The 13,016-nt window shown below is 38.6% G+C and overlaps 1 protein-coding gene across 1 annotated transcript in view; it reads left to right on the forward strand.

The window, feature by feature from the left end:
- The window catches only part of pvrl2l (PVR cell adhesion molecule related 2 like), a gene marked incomplete in the record, with an annotated part of 338,435 nt that overhangs the window by 17,325 nt on the left and 308,094 nt on the right, over positions 1 to 13,016 (forward strand).

The raw sequence follows: 13,016 nt of genomic DNA on the forward strand, positions 1-13,016 counted from the left end.
ACAATGCCTGAAGGCTTAAACGGAGCAGAGCCTACATCTTAAGCTATGGTTAACAAATGATATTAAATTAACTTAAAGCCAATAAGGGATTGCATAGCTGGCTAACAAAAGGAGTAACAGTCTCATTATGAACAAGGCAATTATGGCAATAATCTGCTAATCTGTTTGCCTCATTGGAATTAGAATATCCAACCATCCGTTTTATAAACCGCTTATCCTGTTGAAGGCTGCAGGGGCTGGAGAGCATCACAGGCTCACTCAGAGGCGACTGAAAAACGCAGATTTTTTTATTGCATGCTGTCAGCCTGTCAAAGGTTTGCATATTTGGAATAATTATTTGTAGATTTTTTTTCCCCCTGTCAGGTGCACAAAAAAGTTCTCCAGGTGGCTCCGCCCAAACTTCATTTCCCTTTAAGAGCACTTTTACTCATTTAAATTCTTTTGGATACATCCAGAGCATCAAAGTGTGTCTGTGTGCTGGAAGTCTATAACTTGTGGATGTTGGAGCTTCCACAAGAGAACATTAAATACACAAAGGCTGTTAATGCAGTGAACTGTTTAGTTTATGTTTGTCGGTGCTGACCTCTCTCTGGAACAACCTCGGCACATAAAAACTCACAAAGCGAGAGCCGTTGGTTTATGACTCTGGACTTATTGAAATGCGAGTTCTCATTTGGAGTGACGGACAGCCAGAAACGATCTGAATTTAGCAAAACGGAGTGGAAACATTAAGGCTGGGCTCTCATCCAAAAATACATCGGTAATGAGCTGTTTGCTGCTGAGATTCGGGACATTATTATCAAATGGAATATGACTGCGTTGCTGTTTGGGTTTTAAAATGCACAGACACACTAGTATCATGTTCTACCTTCACATTTATGCTGATTACAGCCATCAGCAGGGCACAAGTCAAATGCAGAATGGAGTGTGCACAAAATAATTTTTCCATTTATTCTGCTCCTGCTAAAAGCTGCAACACCATTATGGAAAGTTGTATTGCTTTTTTAAAGTCACTATTTTAATTTTGGAACAGCCGTTCTCTGAGCCAGCCTCCTCCCTCCTGGACGATTGAGCTTTAAACGTATTTATTTTTTTCTAAAGTTGGGATTGAAACATGTGAAGTGATTCATGTGTAATGTTTTCTCCTCCCCCATCCTAGAGTCAATTTCCAGGTGGTGGGCTTTTTGCACAAGAGAATGATTTCTTAATCCTCGTGGATGCATCTGAAGGGCGAAGCGAAATGCTCCGCCGTCATGATGAGTGGGAGAGCGGCTGCCTGGTTAACGGGCTGGACGGAGAGAAAAGCCTGTTTATAAGATGAGCGCTGCTCTTTCATGTGTGTCTTCTCCGTCTCCCCACACGCTTTCTGTTGACTCTGTGCTGCTGTAAGTCTTTCTGACTGCTAATGTACAAAGAGACTGTGTCTAAACTGGCAAGTTAAATAGCTTTGGAATTGAGTCAGGCTTTTTTCAGCAGAAAAGAAAGTGTGAAGAGAAGCGTGCTAATAGGATGGTTGGGACATGACTTGCTCCGTACAGTTATCAGCAGCATGAAACTTTTTAAAAAGGGGATGAAAGATGCAACGAGAAGCAGCTAACCGTCGCCTTTGAAAAGCAAAATCAACAAACGTGTAGAATTTGAAATGAAACTCTAGAACTACCTTCCCAGCACCCTTCAATTAAAGTCAATGTAAACATGCATTTTTGGGCTTCTGCATGCAAAACTTTAGCGCTCTGATGTAGTAAGTTTTTATGACCGTTTTTGGACTCTACATACAAAATGTGCGTTTCAAGTTAACCGTATAAACTCAAAATTTAATTGAATTGAACTGAATAGAGAAAATTTAAAGAATTGAAAAAAGAATTGTAGTCGAATCAATCCAGGCTCTGGTGAATCAAATCATATTGATTTTGGAAATTGTTGGCGATACCCATCCCTACCAATCAGGATGGATGGTGGAGATCATGGAGGAGAACTTAATAATTGCAGTTTTAGACACCAAGTCTTTTTTATCTTGGAATAGAGCTCTGATAGAAAAAGCCTGGAGCACAATTCATGACTGAACCTCTTCCAACTGTAGGTGGTGGACTAGAAAACAGTAGAAAACAGTAGAAAAAGAGAAAGAAGGAGAAGCCCCTCCCTACTGGTCCAGTGTGAACATCAGCCCATTAAGCTTTTAAATCTGGTTTGACAAACTGGAACAAAAATATATTGACAATCCTGTTTTGTTTTCCCAGTAACACTGATGCAGCCCTAAAAAAACCCATTTCTTTAAGTCCTGAAAGGTGTTTTGTATTCATTTGGTTTCTGAAGATTTGTTGTTTTTCTGAGGTTCATGAGTGTTTTCTGAGTCAAAAAGTCATTTTTTCGATCATTCCAACACCACATGATCAAAGCATTTTTATAAGTTTGTGTTTTTCCCTGAAAGCCACAGTTTTGAAATAAAAACTCAAAACTCACAGAATAATTTGCTTATGGTCCGGTCCTTCTGTCAAGTTTTACAACCCTTTGTGGTCTATGTGTCAAAGTTTTTTCACTCCTGGGCTACACGCACATTCAAGAATCCGCCTCTTGCGTGTTATTCATCAAAGTCTCGGTGGATACTCAGCTTCAAAGACTTTTTTTCAAAATGTTTTTAATATTGTCGTGCACCTTGATAATTTATTGAAACATTAAACAAAGTCTCCAAGGTGACTTAAAAGTGCTGTTAAAAATAAAATAAAAAAGAGGAATGATAAAACACTAAATAAAATTGCAATAGATGATGATAAAAATACTTTCCTGACCCGTTAAAATGTGCTTTAAAAGGAGAAATGAGAACAATCTCAGCAGTAGGGGCCTGTGGCGGCTTGTGAAGGGGTCCAGAGTAAAGTCACCTTTCCTTTTACGTCCTTTCACAGGTTGAGTAGACCTGATGTGTTCTGAGTACGAGTGTTTGTTGGTCCACAGGTGAACAGCTGTGTCTACGTGCTAATATTCCTGCACATGAGCACAACAGTAAAGAATATATATATATACATATATATATGTATATATATATATATGGTTTGGTGTATTATCAAAGCAAACAGAAACTCTGTCTTTGCTGCAAGTGAGGACAATTTCAATTTCTAATCAATTTAATTTTGAAAAATTAACAGCCGATTAAATGTTGATTTCACTCAAGCCAGGGAACTACTATAAAATTAACAAAAATATACATTTATATGTTTTAATTAAGCCTAGTAGATTCAAACAGATAGTTTAGTCTATTGATGAGCCCTGAGGAACACCTTTAGAAAGAAAGACATTCTAGTTTCAACTGCTGATTTTTTTTTCACTGCTGTCCTTCACATTTACACATAAGATATTTTTAAAATCTACTGTCTTTATTACAGCAAGTGAATCCAAAAGCAGTAAAATGTCAAAGTATCATTTAAAACATAAAGGTCATTAAAAAAACACATTATTTTAAATATATGTTCTTGCACCGCAAATACATTAACATAACAGTTGTGGAAAAGTTCAAACCTTTTTAGTTCATCTGTATTTCATTTTAATGAGAACCACCAGGAGATTTACTGACTTAAAGAAAATGATTCCCCTGATTTACAGGTTGAAGTGCAATAACAACCATATTTGTGTGACTTCACCTTCCAAGGATAGATCCAATTTCTCAGAGTTCAGTTTCAGAAGGTTGGCAGCATCTATGATATAATTTTGTCAAGGCAGTTAGAGAAGGTGGATTGAGTTTCGGGAATTGGCTTTGGTGGGGATGTCGAGCTGATTACCGCCATTGTAGCAGTGTGGGAATTGAGAGCGCGGTGATGGATGGCGTCTCTACGCCAGAGAATGAACGACCTCTGGACAGTTTGAAACAGAGGAGCGGGATCTTCCACTCCATTAGTTTCCCCAACAGTTTTTCACCGAATGAAACCCATATGGAGCACCGAGCGGAGGAGCATCAGTTAAAGTTTTTTGTAATCACTTGGTGGAGAAAATAAACGACGCTCAGAAGTTTCTCCTCACAGCGATGTGCAGGTGTGTGTTGGTCTTTTCCCTCTGAATCCAGCGTTTCTCTCTTTTTTAATTTTTTTTTTTTTTTAGCTCACTCTAATGTTGTAATCACACTCCACAAACCGTTTCTGTATCAGTAATAATGGAGGATTTTATTATGTGTCTAATGGTTAATGGAGTAAAGCGTGCACAGCTGTTGTAATCATCCTTAATATTCATATTATTCTGAAACTTAAGTCATGTGACGGTTTGTTACCTTAAAGATTGACTCAGATCATCTTTTTATCTTTTAAGCCTGTAAGCCTGCCCCCACTTCCTGACATCCTTCTGTTAACACGCTCTTATGCAAGCTTGCAGCCCCTCACAACCACAACCTAACATTATCGATCAAACGTGGATTGAGTTGTCTACAAGCTTCCTCTGCTCCTGCTTCCCAACAATTTGAATAAAAAAATACTTAGAAATGCAATTTCATCATTTATGTCCTCCAGCATGAAAAAGAAAGGCACAAGAACACGTTAAAAACACCCAAAACACAATTTTCATCAAAGTAGGTCTTTAAAGCAAGGGCTGATCATTAGTTTTTTAAAAACACCATCCAACCAACTTCACTTTCTTGATTCCTTTTGAACGACTCCTTCAGAGAAATAGGATTTCTGCAGCTTAAAGCAGAGACGGCACTCATTTGAAAAAAACTGAAATAGACAAAAACTACATATAAAAAATGTGTGTGCATGCTTGCTTGCCAATAAATGAGAACCTATTCAGTGGACAGAATGAGATTCTTGCTCCATTACTACCCCAGTTTAGTTTTTCTGTTTCCATCTATTCCAGAGGAGGAACACAGATGAGACGACGCTTAAAGAAGAGGGCCCTCACAATCTGTCATTCAACAGCTTAAAGCCCAAAACCCTTCATAAGAGTATGTTTTAATGCAAATGTTTTAAATCGTACGTGCTACTATTAACTCAAATGTACGGTTGAATGCATATTTAATATTTATAGAGGACACTGGCTTAAAGGCTCTGCAAAATCCTCCGGAGCTTTGATTCCTAGAGCTGTACCACTGATAGAAAGAATCCGCCTTCAAATGGAAATCAGTCGGCATTCGGGACATTAGTATACTGAACAATCACATCTGTGTGAAATTGAAATGAACTGGGTTTTTTGGGAAAAGGCTCTGGCAGCTTATGCTCTCTTCACAGCCGCTCAGCTGCTTTCAGATGGGGAGTGTTGTGTAATTGCTTGTTAGTAGAAAATATGCAGCGGCCACGATGGGTTAAATGACAATTAGCGCGTAATGTTTATAGGTCTGGATGCAGGCGGGCGACCCAGAGGGAGAAGCATTTTCTGGCGGTAACTTGAGGCGCTTCGGGGCTCTGGCTTGACTCGGTTTCACTTGACAGGTCTGGATGAGCGTTATTCAGCAGCTTCTATTCCTGGTCCTCTCCTCCGCTGGCGGGGATGCTGGGGTTAGTATGCAGCGGAAACTCCCTGCCCCTCCGCCGAGTGTCAGCTCACCCCTCCTCTCATCATAAAACGACAGCAGGCGAGGACAGTAGGACAGGAATGTGTCAAAGACGGGCGCTCAGGTCACACACACACTTCTGCATTTTGGCTCTTCGTCATGTTTCCTCTCAGTTTGAACTTTTCAGGATTGACAGCTGGCAGGTGGGCAGTGGTCGATGGGAGGCGGTCTTACTTTCACTCCATCGATTGTCCGTTCAGCGCATCGATCTCTGCCACATATGTAATAACCACAGCACAGGCACACATACATGTAAAGTCTCTCCTCTGTGTGGTGAAAGCTCTCAGTGGTAGTCCCCTGACAGCTCTCCAATCCCAGACTCTTCGCTCAGATAACAGATAAAAACGTTTTAAAGATTTTTTCCATGCCTTTCTTTGCATCTTCTGCCTTTTTTACCATTAGAAGCTGCAGCCGCTCACGTGTATGACAGGGTGAAACATTTTTTCTGCACACATTCATCCTCCACCTCTGAAATTAAAGCATACCTGGAAAGCTGCAGTTCCTGAAATCACCACTAGAGTCGGGTTTCAAAGAGTAGAAATTTCCCCTTGATTTTCACTTTAAATAAAATTGGTTGACGCCCAGAAAATGTAAGCAAAATGTATTTCTTTTGTAAATCATTTTTTGGTTTTGGTAAACTTTTGTTAGAGTTGTCATTGTTTATTGGAACAATAATTTTTTTTTTCTTTTTAATTGGATGGTTGATTGAGACATGAATAGAAACAACAAAACTTTAATTTGTGTCACCCAATTACCCAAATTTGTATCACCCAATTACCCAAAAAAGTGTGTTTTCTGCACACTTTTGATCTTGGCGGAGAAAACAATGTCCCATTTCATGTTAGTTTTTATTTGTTTATTTTTTTTCCATTTGTGTTCTCAGAGATTAACCATCCAGTGCATCTGTGTCTATGGTTCCAAGTGCCATTATTCCCATCCGTGAAGCTAAGACAAACTGGAAGTCTATGTTTTTGAGCTGTAATGAAGTAAAGAAAGCCATCTTCAATTCCCCAAAAAATTATTACTTTTTTAAAAAAATGTAGATTTTTTTGAACTTTTAGTAATTATTTGTCCATCTGAAGGTCAGTGGTTTGCTAGTCAGTGTTTTTGTGGAACACAATCAAAGCGTTTTCATGACATTTAAGAAAAAAAAAAGAAAACTTTATTCGAACATTTGAAATCAAAACCTGCATCCAAAAATTGTGACTTAATCTACCTCTATGCCCCCGACGTCCTGCTTCAGGTTTGATCCTGGAGGTGAAGGATGGAAGCTCTCACAGCTACAAAGAATATTCTTTAAAAGAACAGACAATATTTTGTCAATTTAACACAAAAGTCAGATTAGATAAGACATGAAAAGACATTACATTAAAGTATATTAAGTTACGCTACTTAAGAGCTGCATTGATAAGATAATATCAGGTCCTGTGGTTCAGCACAACCATTTATACATCACTGAAAAAAGACACAAATGGAGGTCTAACTGCTAGCAGTTATCCCTCGTCTTCTTGATGACAATTTAAAAATATTTAATCCGTCTGCTCTACCTTTGATCCACACTTTGGAGATCAAAAGGTTTAGGGATTTTACCACCATTTGCTCCCCTCTTTCCCCCTACCAGTTTTTTTTCCTTCAGGAACTCAGAAAACTGTCTCCCAGTATTTCCTGCATTACTGAGTGTTATCATTCTAACCTGACATTCTGTTTTCCCGACCCTGATTCTGCTCCGACTCTGTTGTCTGCCGCCTGCCCCGACCCATGCCTGAGCTACGTTATCTGAAGTCTGATCCCTGAAACTCCTATCATCGTGATTGACCTCTGCCTGCCTGACCCTGATTTAGCTTCACGGACTTGTAGTTGTGTTTGACCCCTGCTCTGTCAATCCATCTGTCCAATAAACCTGCTGCACTTAGATCCATGTGTCTGCCATCCTGTTTGTATCATCGTAACCCTAACATTGCCTTAATTACGTGTGAATAATCACTTTCAATTTAATTTTGCTGATAGATGGATTAGTATTTCTTCCGATCTATCCAGTGAAGAAAACATCATCAAGGTGAAAAAAAGGGAAAAAAATAGCCTGGAAGCTCAAGATCCCCTGCTTCATGGGAGTCAAGAAAATATAAGATGCACAACACAGTTTCTGTAGCTCAACCTCCTACTGGTTTGTTGGTTTTATAAGTTAATTGGCTGTCGCCAGCGGAGAATTGTCCCTCCAATAGGTCAGCTTCTCCACCCCTGGCATCATCTGCCTGCTGTAAGACATGCAGCGACAGAGGCTATCATTGTCAAATATAGCAGCACAGATGGATTAATTATGACTGCTAATCAATCTATTATCACCAGCATAATACAGTGTGGACACAGTCCTGTTCAGGCTTCGGTGCGCACCCAAATTATACCTGCTAATATTTGTCCCTGGGGAATGTAAATTAGACAGGACAGTCATCTCCCTGCGTCACTTTTCTGTCTCTATAATCGCATTCGTTTGACCTCGAGGAGACTAAAGCGTTTCGCCCAATCACAAAGAAGGCTGGTCAGCCATCACTAAATTAAATAGATGAAAGCGATTTCAACCTGAGACTGTTTCCTTCGGCGCACAAAGCCGCAGCTACATTTGCCTTTCACAGGTCACTGGAAATCAAAATAAGTGGCCTTCACATTCAGAGGTTATTAGTCTGATGTCATATCTGAAGCTCGGAGCGACAAACAGGAAGAATTAAGCAAGAACGAGACAGACAGCAGCTGCTACCTAATCCAATAAATGATTGTGTGTTATTAAAAAGCTCGCACCGGCGGTGAAATTGAAACAAGAGTCAGTTTTGATTAATGGCGAGCTTGATTAAATCAAGCCTGTCTGCAGAAGGGACAGGTAGGCTGGCGCACGCCATTTGTTTTACCAGTAACCTCACAGCTCTAAATGAGTTTTTATTTTGGTGTGGCTTTGCATAGGTGTGATATTCTTCACTTTGCTGTGCAAAAGTGGGTCATCGCTGCCTCTGTTGACAGGAGCTAATTTGTTCACCTGAGATTTGAATCACTCCTCGATTGGCCCAACACCCCAGCTTCTATATTTAGGTTCATGTTGACAGCTTTTTCCCTCTGCGGGTGTAGCTAAAGCGGCTGTGAATGTGAGCTCAGAATAACATATTTTAAGTGTTTAACTTAAAGCTTTAAAAAAAACATTTTCTGCTGTCTAGTGTTAAAGCTTTGTCAAATAAAATCTGTTTTTCTGTATTTCTGATGCCGTTTGATGGATGCGAGTAATGTGTGTGGGCCTGTATTTGGCTTGTGTGTGCCCTTGATTTCACCGTGTGAGTTCATTTGTTCATTAGTGTTGCGCGTCCGTCCTCTGTTCGACCACGTTGGTGACTGTTTACGTCTCCGTGAGCGGAGTTCATGTCAGACTTGTTTTGTGTCCGTCGCCTGCAGCGCTCTGATCTCAGATCAATGCGCGTTAACTCTCTCAGCAGCAATCGCACATTCCTTTACCATAAATGGCCTCGGCAAATTCCTGTGAAGCTCAAGGCTCCTCTCTGACTCCTCCTCATGTCGACTTACTTCCTCTCTGTCTTTCTTTCCAGTCTTCTTTGCGTTTGTTCTTCATCACCTCGGCCCCCTGCTCAATGTCGCCGGTCTTTTCTCTCCTTAATCCTCCTCTTTGTCTCTTCTCCTTCATTTGCATCTTTTGTCCTTCTCCTCTTTGTTATTCCACACCTTTCCTCTCACCTTTCTTCTCCGTCATTGCCTTCCTGTCCTTTACTTTCCCTTTCATCATGTCTGCTCTCATGTCAATTCCCTCCATCATTGTCACACTGCTTCTCCTCTCATGGTTACACTTCTATCCCTCAAATTTTATTTTGTTCTGACTTTATCCAAAGATTTGCCACTTTGGTGAAAGCATGTGCTGAGTTTGTTCTTGAAAAATTGGATGGAAATCTCCAACACCTGCTTCACATGCTAATTTTAGCCTTCTTAGCTCAGGACAAGAGCCTGTTAAACCCCAATTAACGGTTTCTGAATGCAAATGGGATTTTTTAAATAGTTTCTATTCACTATAATTTGAGTCAGCTGTCCATGAAGGAACAGTAGTCAATGTTCAGTTTCACACGAGGCTGTAAGATGCCGTTTAAGCCAGTTTGGCAACCCCTGCACAATGAAAAGAAGCTTGATTCATTTTTTTTTGTCAGAAGGATTAGAAGCATTTTTGGTTTTCTTCTTTTAATCTTTGTTGGTCAAAAAACGAGTTTGTGCATGCATGATAGACACAATTTTGGCTCCGTGCATACCAGATATCTTGCACAGATTTGAAACTTAAACGAATTACAAAATTCTGAGGGGTTACACTCAACTGATACTTTTTAATCTCACACTAATTTCGTGTTTTGTTTGGTTTCAGGGGACTGTATCAACAACAACAATGAAAGTGATAAAGACCTTATTTACTTTTTCCTGTTTTATACAGAATTCTAACATGACTGAGTTGATTCTCAAGAGTGAGGAAATAGAGAAAAACTGTTGAGAAACAGTTGTTAATTCAGCACATCCTGGTTCTGTTTTCTATTTTAATGCTAGGTCTGTAAAAGAATGATTGGTTGACCTTTTATAGGCGTGGATGATACTGGAAATTTGGGTATTTACACGATACCAATTACAATGCTAGTATATCCATATTAATGCAGATATTTTTTAATGCAGAGATTTTTTCTTAAATGTTGTATTATATAATAATTTCAGAAATTCACAGATTTTTGCTCACTAGATGAATAATAAACACTGGAGTGAGACTTTTGGCAAACAAAAGCATTTATTAACTAATTACACCAATCTGTAATGAACATGCATCACATTTAGAATATGTATATTAATAATGGCATTATTTTATATTTATACATATAGATAGATAGATTGGTGCTGTCAATTGATTAAAAATATTCATGAGACTAATCATACTTTCGGATTACTCATGATTAATCACAATGTTTTAAGAGGTAAATTTTTTACAATAGTTTTGAACAACAGCATTTTTTTTCCCTTAATTTTTACTTTCTTACATTTTTACATCTATAAAGTGTTAACCCAGGTTTCCCAGAAGGGCAGAAGCAAAAAAAAAAAAAAAAAGTACAAAAAAGCAACACTGTAATGTATAAAAATCTAAACAACAAAACAAAGAATCCTTCGATTGCGTGTCAGTATCTCTCTGATTCTCTTTACTAAAGTTGGGCTGTTTTTCTGCCCAATCTGGCAACACTGCCGCCAGATAGACGCTATACTTGCATGAACTCCGTAAGTAAATTCTAGCTCCTTACTGTACGTATTGAAGAAAAACTGCAACAAAAGTATCAATCTCATCACGCTATTATCAATACTCCACCTTGGTATCAATACTTAAATTGATACACTCACTCCTTGCTCATTATGAGAGCAAACTTTAGACATCACACCATGTATGGATAAGCTGCCAAGATACCTTTAGGTTTTAAGTGAATTCATAACTTTTTCCACAGATTAGCTTCTTCTGTCGTTGATAAAACAAAATAATTTAAGCAAATGTTGCAAACAAAAAGCAAACTTTTCAATGTTCATCTCTACTGGTATAATCAGCTTTCTTATTTTCGGAGTGACCTGAGGTCACACATGCAGTGCTTTCCCACCTGTGTGCACACAAACAGAGGCACACGCTCTCTGCTCTGCAGGGGTTTGGCTGCCATTGATCGGCGGAGTTGTTGATATTCATGCCCACGCCCGCAGCCTGAATGTAGTCGCTGTAGATCATTGGTAAGGTTTGTGACAATGTTGTCGGGTAGGCGGCTAAACATGATGAGAATGAGTCAGGCGGAGATCAAATATGAGAAACGGATGGAGAACGTTTCTCCAGCTCCTCTGTTAGATAGACTCAGTGATTACCGGTGAAAGCTAAATTGGCAATTTGCCCTGTCTGCACTGACTGCAGTTCTGCTCCTCTGGCCCAAAGCTCAGCCTGTCACTCTGTTTCTCTGCCTGCTTTGTTTGTCTTTTCGCTCTTTCATTTGTCTCTTTCTGCTTCACCGTTTGTCCTCCTTGTGCCTTTGACTTTGTCCTCTGAACTGCCCTGTTTGCTCCGTCGTTGATCTTCATTTGTCTTTGAGAGGTTTATTAATAAACCAGATCCAGTTCAACAAAATGTGTTCTACAATGTCTTAATAAAACCTATGAATTGGCTAACTTTTAATAAAAATAAAAACACTCAAAAACTCTTGAAAAAGTACATTTATAGGAGGCCAACCTTTCCTTTATTTGATCTAACAAGCCTTCCAGTATATTCTATAATGTTGAAATTCCAAGAAAACATAAATATTGAAATTATTCTAGTAATTTGTAAAATAGATTTAGCCTTAGATATCATATTTGTAATTTTTAAAGCAGTAGCATTCAGGGAAAAACTATTGGTCACAACCTTTAATCAGGGTGTCTACTCTGTACCTAATAATTTCTAAAATTCTAATTTTATTCAGTCATTAAAGTGAATAACCTTGAACTATTTTAATGAAGATTTCACTGTGTGGATAAAACACAGAAAGGTGGCAGTTTAGACACAGTTGTAATGTAATAACACAACAGTATGACCTCACTGAACATGCTCAGCTAAAAATTAGCATTCAAAATTGGGAATCTAAGTTTAGTTTTGACATCCACATTTGCTTTACCTTAGTTGTTTTCATTTATAAAGTGGAAAAAGGTTTTTCAGTTGAAGTTTGTAAAAAAAAAAAATCATTTTGAGACCTATATTGTCCTAAAAAAGAAAAAGAAAATAACAGCGGAAATACAAAAATACCTTACCTGCCAAGTCTTAAAAGCTTTTTTTTTGCCTCTCACAAAGACAATCAACAGTTTTGAATTAAAAAAAAAATAGCCGGAAAGAAAAAAACAGCTTTTGAAGAGAAAAAAATTGCATCCAACCTTCTACCTCTGCAAACGAGCTTCTAAAATAATACCGTCCAAATATGAAGAACTCTCATTTTTGGGAGGATTTGTCTTTTTTTAAATCCACTGGTTAAAAGGAGGTAATGATTCAGATCAATGTAGTCATACTTTTATGTTTATCTGGTTTGAGATAAAAGGAAGTTTTTGCTGCAGATTAATCACATTACTTGATGACAATTTGTGGTGTTCGATTTCATGATCCTTTAATTTTCTGTCTAAAAGTAACAAATACTTTATAGATTAGTATGAAAATATTGCAGATATTTCCAGGTTTTAGTATTATGACTTTATTATTAACCTTTTTCTCCTCTCAATCCGTTTGGGTGTAAAGTTTCATAAATCAACATTTCCAGGAGTATTTTTCAGAGATCACTTTTCTCTCTTTTGGATTCTTTTCTGTCTTTCTTCACCGTTTCATTTCCTGTCTTGTGATTTCCGCTTCATCTCACATCTTAGAGGCTTCACAAGGTTAATCCCGTACTATGCAATGGATCTGCCTCACTGCGTCTTTGCCCTCTTTCCTTTCTGC

This window comes from Oryzias melastigma, linkage group LG11 (genome assembly GCF_002922805.2).
Source record: "Oryzias melastigma strain HK-1 linkage group LG11, ASM292280v2, whole genome shotgun sequence".
Classification (NCBI taxonomy): Eukaryota; Metazoa; Chordata; class Actinopteri; order Beloniformes; family Adrianichthyidae; genus Oryzias; species Oryzias melastigma.